Source organism: Quercus lobata, chromosome 5, assembly GCF_001633185.2.
Source record: "Quercus lobata isolate SW786 chromosome 5, ValleyOak3.0 Primary Assembly, whole genome shotgun sequence".
NCBI lineage: Eukaryota > Viridiplantae > Streptophyta > Magnoliopsida > Fagales > Fagaceae > Quercus > Quercus lobata.
In genome coordinates this window covers 3,516,541-3,540,109 of record NC_044908.1, presented here as the reverse complement: position 1 = coordinate 3,540,109, position 23,569 = coordinate 3,516,541, and the positions used below count along the sequence as shown (strand labels likewise).

General features: G+C 32.9%; 1 pseudogene; it reads left to right on the top strand.

The window, feature by feature from the left end:
* The first annotated feature begins 12,808 nt into the window (after positions 1 to 12,808).
* Positions 12,809 to 14,740, top strand: LOC115989327 (annotated as a pseudogene).
* The last annotated feature ends 8,829 nt before the right edge of the window (positions 14,741 to 23,569 follow it).

The window sequence follows — 23,569 nt, the reverse complement described above, 5'->3', positions numbered from 1 at the left end:
AGTGGGGTGCGTGGGTGGCCATTAATCAATGTGTAGGGTGGGATGGCAGGTGTGTTTGGCTATTAATTTTTAACTAAAATATTTATTTATTTATTTTAACTTAGTTGGTTGTTTATTAGTAAATTAGTTTAATTTTATGTGGGGTATTATAGAATTGAATAGTTGCGTTAATAAATTGATGCTAATGTGTAGTGTACAATCATTAGTATTACAATTTTTATTATATAAATTTTATAAATTCATGTATCATTAATCAAAAGAAATTAGGATTGAAAGGGAGATTGTTGCAAAGTTTAGTACAAAATCAACTATAGATGATTTTTGTTATTTAAAAGAATGTTGAATTCTATTTTTAAATTATTAATTTAAAATGTATTAATAAACAGTTATTTTGTTTTTCATCTCTTTTGTTGATATTTTCTTAACATTAAATATATGCTAATTTGTATTTTAAAGAATTTTTTTTATTGAGGTTTTGGCCCCCCCTAAATTTTGATCCTAGTTCCGTCCCTTATTATCATTTGGGATTCCAAAAAACATATGCACCAAGTGTTTGATAAAATGTGTGTAAGTAGCCTCTCTTGGTGTTGGTCTATGTGGGTAACTTTTTTACTCTTTTTCTTTTATGTTTTTAGGTTGTAGTTGAATTGTAGTGGTAAATTTGAATTTTGATAGCTTAGTTATATATATATAGTTTAGTTATTATTCTCAATTTTATTTCCATCATCCACAAGGGTCTTTTGTTTGAATTTGTTTGTATTTGTTGTTGATTCATGCCCTATATGTAAATCAAAATAAAATAATCTTTTCGGTTGATTTTTTTTTTTTCCCTATATTATGCCAAAATCACCTTCTCAAATTTTTTTGCTTTATTATTTTGTTGTGGATGTAACTAACAAATATTTTTGTTACATGCACGCAAATTGTTTGATAAAATACATAAGTGTATTGTTCTTTTTCCACAATTTGATTTTGTACAATGTCCTTTTTTCATGGGCGGCTCCACATTAAGCCTTGGGGTTCAAATGAACCCCCTGAACTAGCCCAAAAAATATATATTATAATGTAATTTTTTTTTTTTTACCTCTTAAATAAAAATTTGAACACCTTAGCTCTAAAATTTTGTAAAACACAAATGAAATAAGTTTGAATATGAAGCTCTTACCAATATCTTGCCTTTTTAAACATACAAAAAAGTCCAATAACAAACTAATTTGATCCTTTTTTTTTTTTGCAAAAAAAGGCCAACAGAGAAAGTATAAATTTGTTAATCTTAATTCTTAAACCTTATAAAAAGCTCATAGATCTTAAAAAATTTGAAATCAATCAATCAAATGGGAGATTAGTGGATGAATAATTGTTTGGCTGTGTACATTAAAAAAAATGTAACTGATAGAATTGATAATTAAGATATAATGCAACGATTTCAAAATATAAAATCTCATAGAAGGTAATTGTAAAACTTCTTGTATTTGGGTTTTTTTTTTTTTTTTTTTTTTGGTAATGCCAATATATTCAAGTTCGTTTTTGTTTTAGATTTTATATAATTTATGTTTCTCATTGAACCCCCTAAAAAATAATCTTAGAGCCGCCACTGCCTTTTTTCAAGTTTAATAAGTGGGCATATACACTCAATGTTTACTCAAACTTACCTATGCCTTGCATAAAAAAGGTATAATACTCCCTTTTTTAATATTTTTTTTTCTTTTTTTGCGCTGTCTCTACAAGACTATGGTTTCTCCCAATGACTACTCTATTTTATGAAATTCGAATAAAAAACAAAAAAATAAATTACATAATCATAGACAATAATTAAAGAAATGAAGTTGTTGAATAGCATATTGAACTCAAGCTCTCACTTGAAGGATGATATGATATTCTTTTTCTTTTAATTAGATAGCAGTTTGCCCTTTCATCATATCTTGAATCTCTAGGATGATATATCTCTTTCCAATTTACAATAGAGTATAATATGCAAGGTTTAGAGAATGTATAGCAACTCCTTTGTTGTAGCTTATGAATTTATAGGAGAAAAATGGCTTTTGATTGGCCATGAACTGGAGGAATTATACTACTCATCAATGGCATGGAATCTTTGAGGTTTGTTCCTACTTTGTCATATTTATTCCGTTGATTCTTTTTGTAACAAAAAGGAATATCATATCAAGCCAGCTTTAGCTTACGATTTATATATATAACAATATAACCTTAGTGCATAAAGCTCAAGGCCCTAAAGGTATGAAGTTAGAGGTTGGTTTTAACTTTGTACTTGGGTTGAACAAAGCACCCTAATTTCTCATATTGGTGTAATGTTTTAAGAGATCTAAACTTTTTACAGGGATTTGAACTTCTATATATACTCCTATATTATATAACATTCTTCAAACAAACAAAAAAAGAAAACACAATATATCTTTAGATTTTAGTTTTAGTAGTTTTCCTGTGCATTGCATGGGTTAACGACTAGTATTCTATTATTTTTCTTCTGAAAATATATTCTCTTTCATTATTTTATTTTTATTTAAGTAAAAGGATAGTGCACTACAAGTCACAAATATTCTAAAGTCCCTCAATATATATATATTTTTTTATGGAATAAAGTCCCTCAATATTGATTTGCAATCATGAAAGATGTTGCATGCTCCCTAGTTAGTGGTTGAAAAACATATGGTCTGAGCAAAACAACAAACCTATTGGTCAGAAAGGTTCTTGACGAGGCCTCCCTTACTTGCCAATCCTGAATTGCCTGGTGCAAAATCCTTGGTCTTTGAACCGTGAGTGGGTTTTCAATTCTTCAACCAAGACTAATTTTTATATTTCATTATTTCTTAATGAACATCAAAGCTATAAGAATTAAGAAGCAGCAGTAAGTACCAGTCAAACCCAATTGGTGTTAACTATTGAATTGAGAACAGTGGGGTCCAGTTGGGAAATTTGTTTTTAGTGCAAGAAAACCCTATACTTTTTTTTAGGAGTTTTTGTTTGGTATTAAAGAGAGTTTTTTTTTTTTTTTTTTTTTTTTTTTTTTTTTTTTTTTTAATTCGATAATTTAAGAAGGGAGATTTGAATTATGTACATTTCTCTTGGCATAAGAGAGTCTATCTTAAAGTGGATAAATGATGGAGTGTCACCAAAGTATCTGATCTATCAAATTTGGCTATGAGGTATTAAAAGGAATTTTAGAAGGTTCTAAAAAAAATTCCTACTATCTTGCGTTCTTAAATCATAACTCATAAGGATTTATTAAATAATTAGTCAAGTAAATGAATGGCCATTGGCCTAGATCAATGATCACTATTCACATGTTTTATCTAAGCATTGGTTTTGTCTTTAACTTTCTCTCAAAGAAGCATCACTATTTGAAGTTTAAGCTAGTAAATATTTTTAAAAATCATTTGATTAATCCTGAACATAATTTATTTAAGTTTTTTCTTACCTTAAAGTCTCAATACTACAAATAATTGTGTCCTTTGTGAAGTATTGAACTTTCCTTTATCATTAAATCAAACCAAGACGGCCTAGCAAGAGGAGGCAAAGACTACTCTTTGTTAATACTCAAGATCAATATGAGGACTAAGGTGAGTTTATACTCATGAATAGTCTCCTTGATTTTTGATAATGGTAGGGCTAAGAAGCAAGAGCCCCCAAGTTCTTTGCTTTATCTTTGGTCTCTCTTTGTTTTTTTTTTTTTTTTTTTTGGCTTTTTCACTCTGTATACCTAATGAAAAGTGGGGAGAGAGGAGCGACGGTTGGATATGGTGGAGATTGGTGTATGTCTACGATAATCTGGAGTTGAATTTTATATAATTTTTATTTAAAATAAAAATTTTAATTTTTAACATAGGGTTAATTTATAAATATGAAAATCTCTAGGAATTATTAAAAAAAAAAATTGAAATCTTAGGAGGTTAGTTTGCAACTCACCTAAACATCATAGGGTGTTTTTATATTTTGGCCCTCTTTTTAATTATGTTTAAATATAACCGATTCTCAAATATAATACTACCTAATGAGTTTTATAATGAACTAATTGCAGGCTCACGCGATGTGTGGGAATAGATAATGTTAGGTTCTAAAAGTTAAAAACAATTGACAAACCATGAGCACAAAGTTGTTTAGGTATAAATCATAGAGTCTACAAGATTTATTAGACAATGCTCAAGGTACTACAAGTTAGAATACAAGAAAAAGGAAGTTGCAGGTTCAGGAATTCGAAACATGACAAGTTCGATCGATCGAGAGAACAAGTTTGACCGATCGAAAGACGGGTTCCGCAGACTCTAATTAAAGTCCAATAGCCCATCAAGCCCATTAAGTGATTAGGGTTTCAGATCTATTTCACACTTATTTAAAGGAAATCTTAAGGCACATTTTGTAATGACATTGGAGGTGCTCTTTTGAGATCTAAAAGGTACTGTGCCTTCTCCTTTCAAAGTCACTACCAAAAATCATTCTCATACCATTAGAATCGGTAGATTTAAAGTTGTTGCATACAAGATCATACATAACTGATGATTTAAACTTTCAAGGGTGGTCTTGGAGTCACAAACTGGAGAGTTTGTGTTACTAAAACTTTGAGTGGGATCTCAAAGTCACAAACATGGGAGTTTATGTTCAGCAAATTCAAGATAGAAGAGTTCATGGAGTCTGAGCTGCACGTGGTCATGTGAGTAAGTTCTACAAGAGGTAGCTTTAGACTTAAGGTTTAAATCTATTGTCAACTTTCATTCTATCATAGTGGATCTGTTTACCTTGAGGACAGCTAAGTTAAGTCATTCCCAAGTTTTTTTTTTTTTTTAATTTTTAATTTTTATTTTGAAACAGTTGATTTCATTGGTTTTCCTAGGTCATCATATTACTATCTTCTTTAATTTTCTGTACTAAGTAATATGTTTGCATGTGTTTAACCCAGATCTCATAATTAACCTAAGTAACTACTTAGCTAATTCATATATTAATATGATTTAAAAGGGGTCTAAATAGATCAAACATGTAATTATTTTATAATTGTGGTGTAATGTATAATTTGTTCTCTAAAATTTGCTGAAGATAATTTATTTTTCCTAAAAATTAAAAAATTTCTAAAATTATTTTTCATCTTTCTATCTCTACCAATATATCATTCTATTATCTTTAGTGTAGTTTTTTTTATTGATATTATTCTTTTATGAGATGGTCTATATTCTTTGAAATTATGTTATAGTGTGCTATGATTTTCCAATTATTTTTTCTACAACTAATATTGTGTTTTGATAGAAATTCAAATTCTCACTTCCAAAATAGTTAAGTATTAACTCAAACAAAAATCAAACCAAAGTTATAAGAGGGAGAGAGACTAATTGTGTTGCAAAACTCAAAAATACAACACCAAAATGTATTAACCTAAAATAGAGTTAAAAAAAAAAAAAAAAAAAAACACATGTTTCATCAACCTAAAGTAGAGGCAAGAAATAATAAAAAATCGAGAGAGAGAGAGAGAGAGAGAGAGAGAGAGAGAGAGAGAGAGAGAGAGAGAGAGAGTATCCATTTTTTCAAGAGAATGTTAAAAGATATAGTATCAAATGCCAAATTATCACAGTCATGCTTTGTAATAGAATACTATATTTGTTTATATGATTATCAAAAAAAAAAAAAAACTATATTCGTATATACTATTTTTATAATGCAAAATAATAACATTTATGAAATCAAATAAAAGAAAAAAAATATAACAATTTAAAAACACAAAGGAGATCAGGGGTTCTAGTGGTTTGTTCAGGGATGGCTGGTGGCTTTGGCTGTAGGTTTGCAATGGGTTCTAGTGGTAGTGGTGATAGTTTAATTTGGGTTTGGGTTGGGTTGATTTGGTGTGGCTTGTTCCTATGGTCTAGGACTCTAGGTAGTTTATTTGTTTTGGGTTTTGATCTAGTGGTGGTTGGTTATTTTGATTTGTGTTTGTGGCGGTGGATTGGGATTGTGGTGATGGTTTAATGTGGTTTGATATGGCAGGGTTGCTTTAGAGGAAAATAGAGAGATGGATAGAAGGAGTCAGAGAGGAGGAGAGAGAGAGAAATGAATAATAAAATAAATAGTGTTTTTTGGATGTGAAAAATAAGAATTGGGATGTAGTGTAAATTGTAAAATGAATTGGTAAAGTAAATAAAATAGTTTTTTTAGATGGTAAAATGAGTATATATTTAGACACTCGGGTGTGAATGCTCTAATTAAGAAAGCTCAAAATATTAGAATTATACTAATATATTACAAGTTTTACTTCATAGGTTTTATAAATTGATATGTTCACAAATTGTAAGAAGTAATTTAATACTCATTTATTCCTTTTTGAAGTGACACCTTATTGTCCCATCAGTTTGTAAGTTTTTGCATTAAAATTTGAAATAATTTAACATTTTATCCAAAAAAAAAATTTATGAATTAATAGAAATTTGAAAACTCGGATTTGTGTGAAAAACACAAGAGCTTTTTTAGATCCCCAATAAAAAAAAAGCTAGATTGATTTTATTCTAACTTAAACTAAGTGCTGAATAAGAGTAATTGAGCGCAAACAACCGATAAAACTACCCTAAGCCATATTCATCCAATATCAACAATAAAAGATAAGCTTAAAGAGTAGAGAAGAGAGATGCAAACACAAGATAACACCGAGTTGTGTTATTGAAGAGAAAATCGAAGAACTTGGCGAAAAATCTCTTCGCGACCCTTCAAGTCGAAATCGATCCACTAGAGAATAAAGTTGGAGTACACAAATAACAAAAGACCCTTCAAGCCTAGTCTACCTAATGTACTTGAGCCTTCCAAGCTCCTACTATCAACTGGCTTCTTGGAACCTTGTCTTCTCTAGCTTTCCCGGATCCCGCAATTCAGCCCGATTGCATTTGCCAATGAATCAATGCTTCTTAGCAGCACCAAAACCTCACTTAACACTCAGATTGGGTGTGGTAAGTGTTTGAGTTATCAACCTCTCAAGGATCTAGAGATGGAGAGGTAGGAGTAGAGGAAAACTACAACGAAATGTGTAGATGATTGTAGGTATGACAATCTCTAACTCTCAAGTGTGTTTTCTAGGGTTTTCTTTCTGAAAAGCACTCATTACAATTTGTGAGTAATGAGGATATATATAATGTGGGTAAAGACTTGGTAAAACAAAACGTGACATTTTGCCAAACAGATTGTTGGGGGGGCCACAATTTGACTCCCTACAACCACTTTAAAAACAGGCCCACGTGGCGTCGTGTCGAATGCCATAAAAGATTTGAGTGTGTCTTCCTTATCACCAATTAGTTTTGAGGTAGAATGACTTAGCTCATGGTCCGACAAATGGTATCAAAGCCAAGGTCATGGGTTCAAGTCACAAGAGTGTCATTGTGAGAGAGGGATTGTTGAGGGGACCGCAATTTGACTCCCAACAACCACTCTAAAAATAAGCCCGTGTGGTGTGATATCGAATGTCATAAAAGATTTAAGTGCCTTCCTCATTATCAATTGGTTTTGAGGTGGAATGGCATAGCTCATGGTTCGACAAGAATGTTTCGCAAGTATTTCGCGAGAAGGCCTTACTCGTGAGACACTCGCGAAATCCTCCAGGCTGACATGACTTTTCGCCTTTCAGTCATGTGCTGTACAAGTGGCTTTTTTGTGGGATAGCTTTTCTCGAGGCACTTGTGAAATCCACTTGTTCATCATTTTAAGCTTGAGTCTTCATACTTTCTCACACTTGACTCTTACAATTAAAAACCCACACAAATACAGGGAAGTAAGATTGAATAAATTACAATCAAATTTGGCACAGAATTAAAGCCAACACAAAATAGTTGAATTACAACTTTACAGAATCCAACCCAATCACCATTATATGGATGAAAAATGATAAAGTTACTGCAAATTTTATAATAAAAAACTTACAAACTGATATGACAAGATTATGATTGATGCCACTTAATCAATATAATAAATGAATGTTTGAATATTTGTTATTGGTGACACATAATAAGTTTACAAAACGTATGATGTGGAATAAAATGACTTGTCTATGGGGTTGCCAACGTTTGTCAGGCTGTCCATACTAGAAGAACGTCACCTACTTCCACTATAAGACCATAGCGAACTGTCCAAGGTGTTCTAGTTGTCCATCTATAGTACTCGTCCACAAGAATTTCCATTCAACACTTAGGGACCGTTTGGTTGAAGGAGTGGAAAAGTGGGATGATAGAAAATGGTGGGAGGATGGAAAGTAGGAGAATATAAAATATTTTATTTTTTCTCTTTTTTGTTTCGTTGGGAGTGGAAAAGTGGAAGGATAGAAAAAATGAATTTGAACAAATTTACTCATATACCATTTTTAAAGAATGATGCTTAATTAAAACAAAAAAGTAACAAATAACCACACCAAAAAAAAAAAATCACCCAAATTTATTAAAAAATAAAAATAATGTCTCAAAGAAAAAAAAAGAGGCAATGTTACTACTTAGGGAAAAAAAAAGGAAGAAGAAGAAGAAGAAGAAGGTTAATGGTAATGCCCAGTGAAAAAAAGAAAAAGAAAGAGGCATGCCAGGCCCTAGGCAACAACCCAGAAAAAAAAAGGGTAACAGTATTGCCCACTGAAAAAAAGAAAAAAAAGAAAAGAAAAGGGCAACATATGGCCCAGTGGAGAAGAAAAAAAAATAAAGGCAACTTGAAGGATGTGCACATGGGCATTTTTTAAAATTAAGAAAAAATTCATCCCTACTCAGTTTTCTCTCTATTTTGGGGGGAAAATATTTTGGTGGGCCCAAGGAGAAAACATCTGGGACCCACCATTTATTTTCCTTCCTCTTTACCTAACCTAACACACTCAAAAAATGTTTTTCTTCCCATTTTCTCTTTAAAGTTTTTCATCCACCCTATTTCATCTCCAAACAAACACACTCTTAGATAAATTTAATCACATGTATGTCACAAATAGAATTTATCTCGCAATTCCACTACTTTAGAAAGTGGGAGCAAATTTCCCGTAATTCTCTCCCACTACCTCCACTCAGCCAATATGCCTCCCATGAGGAGAGTGGCATAAAACAAGGAGACCCACTCAAGGTCTCCTATATAAAGGCCAGAACTTGCTCAATTTTAAGGTACAAGTGAAAAATCTTAACTCTGATACCTTTAGAGTTCTTGGAGATCTTTAGAGAATTTCTGACTTAACCATCAAAGGGTCCTTGGCCTGCACTATATCGGTGCACTCCAATAGTATCTTTCTTCCATATTTTCAAGTCTTCCTTTGCATCTTGGTTTGAACAATTAGCCCACTAATATCTTGCAACATCAACTTATATGGTAAAATTTGTAGTATCACTAGCACACTTGGGATGAATTAGTTATATTAAAAAGTAAGAATTAATAATATTGTAAGAAATAAAAAAAATAGGGCAAAGTTTGGCTACAAATTTGGTTGTAGCCTAAGGCTACAACTCCCTCAATATCTTTTTATTACACGTGAATTTTAACAATTTTACCATTTGATTATATTTTCTTCTTATATTTTTTATGCTTGTAAAATTTTTTGAAAATAAAAAAGGCAAAAACCACATTTTCATTCCTACATTTTCACATGATTTCAACTTTGGTCCCTATCTTTTATCACCACTTTTAGTCCCTAAAAAAAAAAAAAAGCGATCTCGTTTTTGTCCCAACCGTTAGTGCCCTAACGGCAAAGTCCTAGGTGACATATGGAATACCCTACTAGCTGACATGGCGTTGATGTGGTGATTAAAATATTATTAAAAAATTTTATTTGGCATTTTTATATGTCACATCACATTTTAATTTTTTTTTTAAAGCCATTTTAGAAAATTTAAACCAGAAAAGAAAATAAATTAAAAAACGAAACTTTTTTATTTATACTTTCATTATTTTTTCATAAGAATTGAAGTTGTTTTTTTATGTTCTTCCTAAATCTATGAAATAAATCAATCTCCAGCAAACCTCAAATCCGAATCCAGCAACCAAATCTACTCCATCAAATCTAGAAAAACAAGAAATAAATCCAAAAAACCAAACCAAACCATAAATAAATTGAAGAAATAAACTCATAAACCAGTAACCAATTCAATCTCTAGCAAACCCATATACCCAAAATTTTTCTTCAGAAACATGAAACAAAAAATCCCATAAAAACAAACAACTCCACGATCTCTCCAAAAAAACAAAAACACAAACAAACCCAAAACAAGAGCAAGGATACCCAAATTTGAACCAACTTAGTCACACAAGTCTCAAACAAACCCAGATACCCACTCATGCAAGTTTCAAACAAACCTAGATACCCACTCATAGGCAATGGATTCTCTTCTTGATGCATGCCACGGCCACCATCGGCGATGTTCCCATTTTCCATCCAAACACCATCCTCCATCAAAACCTCCAACAAATCAAACCCATAAACCCAGAAAAATCATCAAACCCACATAAAAAAACAAACCTAGAAATTTAAAACAAACCAACACTCACATGGAAAAACAAACCCAAGTCAGAGAGATCGTGACCAACACCAACCGATCTGTGACCTATATGCCCCGATCAAACGACAGAGCTCCGCGCGCGGTGATGTTGATCCTGAGGTGACAAGATCGGACCTCTAGTGACCGGAGCAGTGGAGCGAAGAAGGACGTTGAGAGAGAGTTGGAGAAATCGATTCGACATGATGAATTAGAGAGAGTGAGATCGCGAGGATAGAGGTTCGGAGAAAAACCATAGCTGGTGGTGGCTTATGGTAACTGTGGACTAGCTCAGAGAGAGAGAGAGGAGAAGAGAATTTGATTTAATTTGAGATTTAGGAAGCTCCAGCTTATTTTTGTGTTTGGTTAAGAAAAAATAAAATGCACAAAAATATGAGAATTGAGAAATTAAATTTCCAGTTTAAATGAAATTTGCATTTTTAGTTTAAATTAAAATTGAGAAATTAAAGGTTTTTTTTTTTTTACTTAGATTTTTTTTTGAAACTTTTTTTTTAATTAGATTTAAGTTTCATTTTTTAATTTATTTTCTTTTTTGGTTTAAATTTTCTGACATGACTTTAAAAAAAAAAAATTAAAATGCTAACTTTGCATACAAAAATGCCAAATAATATTTTTTTAATAATATTTTAATCGCCACATCAGTGTCACATCAGGTCCATGTTAGTTACTAGGGTGTTCCGTCTACCACCTAGGACTTTGCCATTAGGGCACTAACGGAAAGGAAAAAAACGAGATCGCTTTTTTGATTTTAGGGACTAAAAGCAGTGAAAATAAAAGATAAGGACTAAAGTGGGAATCGCGTGAAAATATAGGGATAAAAATGTGGTTTTCGCCAATAAAAAATTAGTGACCATGTCATTAATCAAATGTTTAAATTTCAAGTAGTCTAAAATTATGCGTAACAAACAGGGACGAACCCAAGATTTCACGCTAGAGGGAGCCAGAATATAAGGAAAAAAAAAATCAAATAGGCATCTATATAGTATTAACAAATTATAAATACACAAATTAATCGTTATTTCTTAATACATTAAAATACAATCATCTACCAACAAAAGCAATAATGATGATGATGATGATATATATATATATATATATATTTTTAAATACTAGGCTAGCTAGGATTTTTTTTTTTTTTTTTTTTTGAAATTAGAGCATTCATAGTAGTGGTACTAAAAAATTTTACTTTTAGCACTTCAAAAAGCTAATTTATCTATTTTACCACCTCATTATACAATATACTCAACATCAAATGTTCTTATGTTCTAGTTTTTTACCACTTCATTTAAAATAATATAAACAACTCATTAAAAAAATAAAGGAAGATAGAGAATTTGAGTTTTTTAATTAAAGGTAGAGAGATAATTTTAATAAAATATTGTATTTTATTTTTAACAACTTGCTACAGTCAATTGGTATTTATACTAGTTTACAGTGGTTGCAAAAAAATACCTTTAACTTCTCAAATAACACATAGTTTTTTGGTTCTTTAGTGATAAAATATTTTTTTGCTAAAATGCAATCAACATTGTGAATGTTTTTTTATTGTCTTTGTTAAGTTTTTGGGTTGGATAATTGCTAATTAGAGGGGGGGCCTAAAGTTTTGAAATGGGCAACTACAAATTAAAAATGATATATATAATTTGTAAAAAAAAGAAAATTTGGACCTAGGGAGGGTCCTGGCTCCCTTGGGTCCCTACCTTGGTCTGTCGCTGATAACAAATAAGTTTATGAATTGAAGATTAAATAACATCAGATTGACATGAAATTTGATATCTGTGTTAATAGTACAAAGAACATGCAATTTAATAATTAGATTTTAAAAATATGTAATCATGTTAGTTTTGTTAGTGTAAGTTGTAGTTTATAGCCAAACTTTGTCTTAAAAAAATATACTAAATATTATTTAAGTGATATTTAGATTAAAAAAAAAAAAAAATTTAAAATATTTCCTTAGTCTCAAACTGTCTTGGGTTGGTCTGAATCTATCACCGATCAACCTGGCAATATTTATTGTTATATATATATATATCAACCTGGCTATATTTATTATATATATATATATATATATATATATATATATATATATTTCTTTCTCTAATTCTAATTCATGATTCCGCGTTGTGTCAGTGTCAGGGCTCGAGCAGAAAAAAAAAAAAAAAAAACTCTCTATCTATCTTGGCCAGGTATATTTTCAATCTCTCTTTCTCACTCTCTTTTCATCTTCAAAGTATTAATTGATTATTCGAAAGAAACCCTTTTGTCTTAGGATTTAATTGATTTACGTTATGTTTAATATTAAGAAGGAAGGAAGGATCATGGCAGATCTAGACTGTTCTAGGGTTGACAACGACAATGCACTTTTTCCTGAGCTCAATGAATACTTAGCAGCATCACCCAAGGTTCACAAAGGAAAATCCATCGTCACATACAAACACAGAGAAGATGAAGAAGGAAAATCCATTAATGTCACATACAAACACAAGGAAGAAGAAGAACCTAGAACTACAAACATAAATGTACGTGTATGTGTATGTGCATGTGTTTATTTACGCTTATGTTATTGGGCTAATATATCTCTAATGTGTGTGTATATATATAAATTACAAATTACTGTGTTTTGTTTTCCTCTTTCTTTTTTCTAATGTGCATAATGTTATCTGCTCCTGCAGATGATACATGAAGGATATCATGTGGATGATCAAATCCGAACAAAACCATCCCAAATGAATCTTGCCTAAGGCAGCCAATCAAATGCTGCTGGAGTCCTACACAATTCAGTAGCGGAGATGCAGCAATACCCAGAAGCAGTTTCTGGTCAACCATCGAATGAAGTTGCAAAGCCAACTAAAAGTGGTAATGCCTCTCTAAACTCATCCCAGAATCCTTTAGCAAATGCAAGGATGCTGCCTCCAGGAAACTCCCCGACCTTACAAATGTCTCAGGGACTCTTGTCTGGGGTTTCAATTCCCCAGAGGTCATAACAGCTGGACCCACAATCATCACTTCATCTTCTTCATCAGTGGCTACAACTGCAACAACAACAACAACAAGAACATCTACAACTACAACAACAACTGCTACAACTACTACAACAGCAGCAGCAGCTGCAACAACAACAACAACAACAACAACAACAACTGCAACAGCAGCAGCAGCAACAACAACAACAACAACTGCAACAGCAACAGCAACAGCAACAGCAACAACAACAGCAACAGCAATTCCAGGGGTCACCTATGGTGCTTGGACCAACTACACTTTCACACTTCAGGCAGAATTCCAACATGCAGTTGGGCAATCCCATGGTGAGCGAGGCTTCCCCTCTCCAACTTCAGGCATTACAACAGCAGCAGCCACAAATGCAAAGGAAAATGATGATGGGACTTGGAACAGCTGAGGGTGTGGGAAACATGGGCAATGACATGGTTGGTCTTGGGGACCTTGGCAATGCCACGAGCATGGGAGCTGCTGGGGGAATAGGAACTGGAATGTTGGCACCAATGACACCTATTTCTGGTATAGGAAATGTTGGCCAGAACCCAATGAATCTTAGCCAGGCTTCAAATATTACCACCGCAATAAGCTAGCAACTTCAATCTGGATCGAGTCCACAACAAGCTGCTCCCGTGGCAAGAATGGCACAGAATCAAGCAAACATGTTAGGGGGCCCTCAGTCAAGCCTAGCTAGGATTTCAGGAACCAGACAGAAACATCCAGACTCTTCTGGTCTTTCAATGCTTGGTCAGACTTTAAACAAGACTAGCATGAGCACAATGCAACAGGCAACCAAGTTGATGACGGGGATGGCAGGGATGGGTATTTAAATGAACCAACAGCAGCCACCACAATTACAGCAGCAACAACAGCTACAGCTGCAGCAAGAAACCACCTTACCACTACAGGCTGTGGTCTCACCTTCGCAGGTGGGCTCACCATCGACTATGGTAATACCACAACTGAACCAACAAATGCAACAACAGCAAGCTAGTCCTCAGCAAATGGGTCAACGAACACCAATGAGACCTCCACTGAGCTGTCTAATCCATGCCACGAGTGCTGGTAATCCAGATCAGGGTTGGCATTAGTTGAGGTCTAAGGAAAAAATTTTAAAGGGATCTTTTACATCTAAATATCATTTAAATAATATTTAGTTGAGCTCTTAGAACCTCGGTCCAATTAGTAGTATCGCCCACTCTCCTATGGACTTACAAGGTGTGAATAAGGGCAATTCTGTAAGTAATGCATAGTAAAGCAAAAAAGTCTCATAGTTTGCTTCAAGTGCTGGTTTAAAGCCTTTTGTTGCGAGTATATATACATTGTAAGGAAAGACGTGATTCTTAAAGAGATGAAGGAACACCTGGGCATATGGCCTTGGATAGGTCATAGGGTCTTAATCTTAAAGCTTAGGTGTTTTTTTTTTTTTTTTTTTTTTTTTTTTTTTTTTGAGAAAGAATCTTAAAGCTTAGTTGAGTCGAATTGATGGTATTATAACCTGTTATTTAAGTGATTGATGCCATTTTAATAGCGACTCACTCACATTGTCAATTGGGCTATCTTATATTTAAAGCATCTTAATGAATCAGAACATAATCAACACTTAGAATTAATGCCAGTTTCTATTTTAATAATAATAAAAAAATCCAGTTTATTTTTATTTATTTTATTTTTGGTTGGATTTCAAGTGTTTTGTTTTGTTTTCTTTTTCTTTTCTTTTTTCGGTGAGAAGGACAAGTTGTTATAACTTATAGTATAACGCTGTGTATAATATTTTACTGACAAATTAAGATAAACTAGTCGCTAACCCGTGCGATGCACGGGAACGCTACCAATTTTTAAAAATCAAAATAAATAAAAATTATATCCATAATAAAAGGACATGAAATATCATTACTGTCCAATTTTTAAAAATCAAAATAAATAAAAATTATATCCATAATAAAAGGACATGAAATATCATTACTGTCCAAAAAAGAGCATCAACTATAGTAGAAACATTAACTCGTATTATTCATTCCAAACATCATTTTTTTTTTTTTTTGTGCAAAACTAATTACTCAAACAATTAAACTGAATATAAAACCAAGCTTGAGATAACCCAAACTGTGCATATCATGAAGACAAGCATGTAGAATGGTAGATAAGAAGGGCTACCATGTCATAGTCCACAGAATAAGAAGGCTTATGCACCCTATAAGCATTACCTCAGCTGCTTATAACCATCTTAATATCCTTTGCTTTATAAAAAAATCTTTGAAGCAAAGCTATATCCTCTAATAACTAAATATAATAGTTTAATTCCTCTCTGTTTCAATTTAAAACCAAACTGTGCATAAAAGCAGAAAATTTTCCTTTATTCCAATATGTAATCATCATCTATTACATAGTGTGCATACTGAGAACTCCTTCCTTTATAACTACTGCATAACCTGCATTCCACTGTTTTTCTAATACCCGCAGTACGTTGACTACTTCTTGTTGGGTACATTATCAGAAAATTTTAAGTTGGGGATCAAGCACTTCATACAGCTTTACTTTTGAGTTTTTAGGGGGGGAAAAAAGAAGAAGAAATAATTAGTAAAAATTATGACACGAACAGAAAAGTAGGTGAAGCTTTTTGGCCAATCTTCTTGTGATATGGTTCACTTTTGGAAGGCAGAGAAGTACCACATTGGCTGTAAAGGCCATTGAATTGGACGCTGGAGTTGTACTTGTTAAAGATAGTGCTTAGGCTGGTGCTCATGTCAGTGGAATTTTCATTCCTTCTCTCTTTGTTTTGGGATTGGAGAAGTTCAAAGCAAGTGTAAATTTGATGAACATAGATGCAAAATGAGCAGTACAAATAACATATGAATCCAACAGGAACTACAATCAGAAATGAAGTCCTACTTGTTGTGAAAATCATTTATCCTCTGAATATTTAGATTCAAGACTTAGCTTGTTAGATAAACCCCTAAACCCTTTAATTTACAAAAGTAAAGCAATCTGAAGAGTAAAAATTAAATTGAAAGCATAAGTTTGAGCAGTGCATGCAGTTTTTGGATTTTATATAGCAAATACTTCTGGTATAATACTTCAAAATCCAAATAGAGCCATGGTATTGCATATATAGTTTAGATTAAACTTAAATAAACCAATAATGATATAAAAAAGACTCCCACAGATACACATAGTCTACTCCAACCCTGCCCCAAACAAAAAATATACAGGGCATTCAATAATCAAATAGAAAATAACAAACTAAATCTGAGTTTCCAACCAGTTAAACAACTTCTTAATTGGATGCTTACATAATAATTCAGCCAATATGTTTAAAATAGGGCATTCCCACCACAATTAGAAACCTAAAATGAACTTAAAAGCTCAAGTAACCAACACGCAGTCGTGCATAAATTACAATAAGAATTCAGAGATTGGCAGCCATACATGAACCCAAATAAGAATTCACAAAATTAAATCCAAAATAAACTGAATAGAAATCAGAATTATAAAGAGAGCAATAAAAATTCAGAATTATAAAGCAACGCTAATGTCAAATTGGTGAATGAATCATAAGCAGATTGTATACACAAACATCTAATGCCTTCTAATGGCAATATCTAGATTTAACCTAGTCAAGCACAAAATGCAAAGACACTTAGTTGAAAGAACCAAAGGCTTGACAGGAAATATTCGGCAAACACATCATGGGGCAGCATTGAAGTTTTATAGGTCAAACCTCATACTCAACTACTTTAAATTTCAAATTGACAAATAATAATAAAAATTTCCAACCAAATTCAAAATTATAAAATCTACAGAGAAATTATAATCAACATTAACATTTTAACAGAATATTGATTTAAAATAGCAACCATATATTTGCTGTGTGTTTAGAAGAGAGCATACCCGAACAACCTTCAAGAATATTAGATCTAAATAAAAGTGAATGGAAGAACAAAAATAAAGAATGAAACCTAGAAATTGAACAACCGTGAATAAAGAAGAAGAAGATCTCTACTGGTTTGCCGTGGGTTTGACGGGCTGGGTTGGGTGTGATGGTGCTGGACTGGGCTGGGTGTGATGGTGTATCGCCAACCGAAGAAGTTGAGGTTGCATGTGGTGGTTTGTTGGTGGGTCTGCATTTTGGAGGAAAGAGAAGTGGTCTTTGCCGTGGGTCTGAGGAAGGAGATCTCAATGTGCAAACCAACGTGCAACTCACTGTATATCAAACAAAAGCAATTTTGATTGCCATATAATTTGATATGGCACATATTTTTCAGTTACAATAATATATAGTCCACACTACCACATTTGTCATCCACGGACTCATAAAATCTAATGACTTGAAACTGGAGTTGAGAACATGAGAAAGATCTAGGATAACTTAGTACTCCATCAAATTCTTTATTCAACTATGGAACAGAAACATATATTGGCAAATGAAATAGCAAAGTATGAGATTTATGTAATAAGCGTGAGAGTGAGAATAAGTTGCTATGACAATGTGGTGACTTACTTGAAGCTGAAGTTCCAAACCTAAGACTTATCTAAGTGCGTGCACAAACTCAATTACAGATACAAAAGAAACATAGCTAAAACAGCACATAAGAATTCCATTAGCATAATCATAATGAAAGTGGCAGAACACAAAGTGCTTTAGAAAATACCAAGTCTTGACACATGGAACAATGAATTTTAGACTCGAATTGGAAACATCAGAAGAAGTAAAGGAAAATCCAACAATAAGAATTGTTAATATTACATAAAGTAGCCAATAAAGGTTGTGATGTTGAAAATCAAATTGTGATTAGACAAAAATGTACCACCATTACTGGAATCTTCGACCAAAAGTCATCAAACTATATAAAATTCTGATCTAGTGACTGAAACTCAGAGAGAGAGGCAAAGTTTTGGTAGCTGTAAATCAAGAAACAGAATGTAGGACTTTCCCTGGGAGCTGAAGGGAATGTCTTCCAGAATATATAAAAACCAAACTAATCTTCATAAAATCATAAATCAGCATTGCAGAAAGAATTATGGATGCAATTAAAAAGAATAAATTCAATTATATTAAATCATGAAATTACAACAGGCAAGCAGATGTCACAAACAACCAAATCGAATTTTACAAAAGAATAAAAAAATATAGATGCTGAGAACATAAAACAACAATCCAACAGAACCACTTATAAGCTTGTCTAACATACACCGGAGTATGAGTAGTTTAAGCCTCAGCAGAACCACTTTTCAAAGCTCTCTCCAACCTTGCCTCAAATGGAGTAGAGTGCCAATTCACTCTCTTATCCTGCACACCCACAAAAACTTAATCAGAACACTACTCCATCCCCTAAAACAAAAATCTCACTAATCTTTAAAACCTCAATAATTCTTTTTTTTTTTTTTTGCTTTTTGCTTGGAAATAGATTGATCATAGTTGATTTCTTTAGGTTTTAACAATTATGCATAAAATAGCATTGTTTAGGAACACAGCCTTCTTTTTACAAATTGAAGTATTTTTTCTGCTAAAACTGAAATAACTAAACTAAAATTCAAAAAAAGCTAAGTAATCCAAACTATTCTAAGTCTGAACTTGAAACAGTCAAAACATAAACCTACCAGCTGTATTTTTTCTGCACAAACTGATATAACTACACTAAAATCACAGAGGCAAACGTTACAATTCAAATTTAGAGAACACTAAAATAGTTAGAAATAAAGCAAACGAATACAGATGTGCTAAAAAACCTAGATAGCAAAATAAAACAAAGCTTGAAGGTAAAGCAAAACCGAATTGTTGTCAGATTTTGAAGGTTGGGAGGCTCTTCAATACATCTCCACTTTCTCACAAGAATTTTAATTTCTATGAGTGTTTCCCTGACTTCAACAAAAAAGAATAGAGAGAAAAAGGGGTTAGGTATTGAAATCCCTAAATTGACAAAAAAAAAAAAACCCTAATTAAAGACGAAATCCTTAAATTGACAAAAAAAACCTAATTAAAGACAATAGGAAAGCCACGAAATCGATGGTCTGAAGAAGTTTGTGGCAAATCGGTGGTCTGAAGAAGGTGTCTGTTGGGTCTTGCCATGGAGAGGGAGAGGCAGAGGATCGGAAAAGGTAGGTCGGATGGGTTGGGTGTAGGAAAGCCACGAAATCGATGGTCTGAAGAAGTTTGTGGCAGATCGGTGGTCAGTTTGTGGCAAATCGGTGGTCTGAAGAAGGTGTCTGTTGGGTCTTGCCGTGGAGAGGGAGAGGCAGAGGATCGGGAAAGGTAGGCTGGATGGGTTGGGTGTTGAATTGCCGTGGGTCTGATTGGCTTGCCGTGGGTGTTATTGAGGAGGAGCTGATGGCAGAGTATTCGTGAAAGGGAAAGCTGGGAGGAAGGTAATGGCAGAGTATTCGTGAAAGGGGAAGCATGGAAAGAAAAGGCAGAGTCGGGTAGGGAATGGGTTTATGACGTTTTTGTTTTTGGTTTTGGTTTTATTGTTTTTTGTTTTATTATTTTTTTTTAATGCAGTGTTGATGTGGAAAATTGTGGAAGCATTATTTTTTTTAATGTAGTGCTGATGTGGAAAATTGTGGAAGTATTATTTTTTTTAATGCAGTGCTGATGTGGAAAATTGTGGAAGCTTGAAAAGCTTCGGTTTTATATATATATATAGATTAAAATGGATTGCATGTCATTCTAAATAAAAAATAAAAAAAGATTGCATGACGCAATCTTGTAATTTTAGCCTGCTAATGCTTTTTAAAGAAGCGAGGTGTAATTTATTCTTCTATTTGATGGTCAAATTAAAGCATGTATTGTTTATTTTCAAACAAATTTTTTCATAATAAATGTCAATTATTCAAGTTACTTTTCAAATAGGGAATTATAGGAATGAATCAAAACAAGCCTAACATATTTCTTACGTGTAATTAAGCTTCTAAATATTCATGATTTTTGGTTGAAGACATGATTTTGTCCTTAGTTTAGCTTAGCAGCCCTTAGGACTTTCCTTACTTCATTAAAGGATGCACTCACACACACACACACAATTCACAAAATCTCAAACATTTCAAAAGCGTCATACTTGAGGTCAAAATTCGGCTGTCGACATTGTGCATTCAAATTTTATTAAGATTATTTTATTACATACACGTTTAGTAGGGCCAAACATATATTTGAGCTTGAGTTCAAGGGTTGGGATTCAGTTTCCACCGTACCACCACCTTTGTCACCTCCACCCTTTCCACCACCACCTTCACCATTGTTGCTGCCTCCAGCCTTGCCGTTGTTGCCGCCTCCAACCTCGCCACCACCACCCAGGCTGCCTCCTTTATGTCTGCCAACCTTTGTGTCGCTGTCATCTACCTGATTTGATCCTTTTGCATGCAGCGTCCATTTCCACAAGAAAAAAAAAATGAGTTTGTTGTAATTTTTCTATTTATACAAGTTGAAAAAAAAAAAAAAAAAAATACAAAAGGCTTTCGCCATACCATAATTCTTAATGTAAAAAACAATATATACCATAATTCTTAGGATGATAGAAAATGTTGTGAGCATAATTTTTTTTTTAGTTTTTTATCATGTGTGTTTGGTTGGGAGATGGAAAAATTAAGTAATGAAAAATAAATGAAAATTTCCCCTTTTTTTTTTGTTGAAAAGAAAAATTAGAGAATGAAAAATGTAATTTGTGTGAATTTACTAAAAAGGTGTTGGAATAAGATGAAAATGAAAGTTGGTGGTTGTCGGTAGGAGAAATAAAAATAGATAATAGTGAGACGAAAAACTATATACTTGCACTCAAGTTTTCTCCCTTGTTTAAAGAGAAAATAATCTGGTGGACTCAAGTGAAAAACTCCTGAGCCCCACCATTTTACCATAGTTTTCCAGTATTAATCAAAAAGGGAAAACTAACATTTTTAACCTAGATTTCTAACTAAGGTTTTCCTTACTCTTGTTTTCACCTCAACCTACAAATGTTGGTCTCAAGCATACGAGAGAGAGAGAGAGAGAGAGAGAGAGAGAGAGAGAGAGAGAGAGAGAGAGAGAGAGAGAGAGAGAGAGAGAGAGAGAGAGAGAGAGAGAGAGAGAGAGAGAGAGATCATATATCAGTTATATAAAATTAATAAAAAGAGAGGTTGAAAGTGAAATGAGAGAAGTCAATAGAAGAGTCCTAAAAGACAAAAATAATAGAAAAGAATTCGTTAACAAAAAATTAAATTCACTTCAATTTGCAAATTAGTGATCCCTAAATTTTTATTTTTATCAATTGAGTCCATCATTTTGTAAAAATGAATCCATTTGATCCTTTTGTATAAATTTGCTAACAATGTCGTATAAACATTCTCTTTTATTAAAAAATTAACTGAAAAACTTTCATGAAATATGTCATTTAATAGATTTTATTGTTTGATAAATACAATTAAAAAAAATGTTAAATTACATCACTCTCTCTTGAAATTCATTTAAATAGTACTTCCTTTGAAGTATGTATGTATTAATTAGAATCTCTTTTAAAAATTTTAAAATTTCATTAGTAAAATCTTATAACTGTTGCTTTTATTTAGACTTCAATGGAGATTGTCATTTCATGAAATTGTTGAGGGTTGTGTAACGATAAACCTCAAAGGAGAGTTGTGTAATTTATCAAAAAAATTATTTACACAGCTTCATATGCTAATAAATTTGGATGAAAGACCCAAATTGACTTCTTTCTAACAAATATTAGAGAGGTTTCTTTTTCCTTCCTTTATTGTTTAGTTAAAATTCAATTTAGACCAATTTTTACTTCAGTTGTTAAATGAGTCTTTAAAATTTAGTTTTTTCCAATTAAGGTGAAAATATACTAACATTTGTTCTCATTGTTGGTTATCTTTTCCACCACCACAGTTGAACAGATGAGAAGAATAGCCGCAAAGGGAAAACCTAAGAATATTTATTATGAGTTAAAATGCTTTTCACAAATCTTACTACAGAGATTTGAAAAAGGATTTGCCTTTCCCTGACCACTATTTATTTAGCTGGAAGAACAGTATAAGTAAAAAGATAAAATGTGGAGAAAGTTTGTAATAAAAAAAATTGATAAAAAATTTCACACCCAACTGGTAAAAATGTGATATTAGTAAAAGATTTAAATAAAAACCAATAAAAATTTGACAACTTATTGTTTTGAAATTTTTTTGTATATATAGCATTGCTCTAAAATGTGTAAGACAATGTCAGTGGCCAATGACAATTGTAGGGGATATACCTAGCATGCATGGTTGAAGCGTGGCAGCAGTGTTTTGTTAGGTTCAGACGTGTCGTTACATGCAGAATAAAAGGTTCGAGCCTATCTATTTTCTTTTGGGATCGCTGGGCTTTGGGGCTGTTTCATTGAAGGCCCAAGGGTGGATCAGTTTGATGCGTTCAGAAAGCCCATAGAAATGAGAGGCCACAATGCAATCCTTGTAGTACTAGAGACATCTTTTAGTAGTTTTAGTCAAGGAAGTCAATACTGTACTTGAGACTGTTTCCGTTTGATCAGCAGTACGATATATTTCGAATACCGATCAATACTGGTGTACCATTTCGGGTTTACCACTATTTTTTATTATTTTATACAATATACAAAGTTATATTTCTAATAACTCAATATATCACTTTGACAAGATTTTATATTTTTTGGTGGAGTTAAAGTATTAGCAATAGCTAGGCCTGTCCACAAGGTCGGTCCGGGTCGGGTTTGTACCTAACCCGGAACTAACCCAACCAGATTGGGACTCCTAAACTTGGACCCGCCATCGACTCGCCGATTGTAGCGGTTTGGGTGGTCGGATGTCAGCAGTTCGTTGGTCGGGTATCAGTCTGTTTCGGTTTTGCAGAAATCATCGTTGGATTTTATTTATGCTCAAAATCATCGTTGGATTTTGCAGAAATTGTTGCCGGATTTCGCCGAAATCTCTATGTTTTGTTGGATCTAACCGGATCTCAAAGAGATCTTGGCAGATCTCAACAAGATTAGGCCGGATCTTGAAGAGATCTCGAAGAGATCCGACGAGATCTCAGTGTAAAATCGGTGGAGAACAGATAGTAACCATTTTCTGATGTGTTTCCTAGTCGGGTCGGTTGAAAA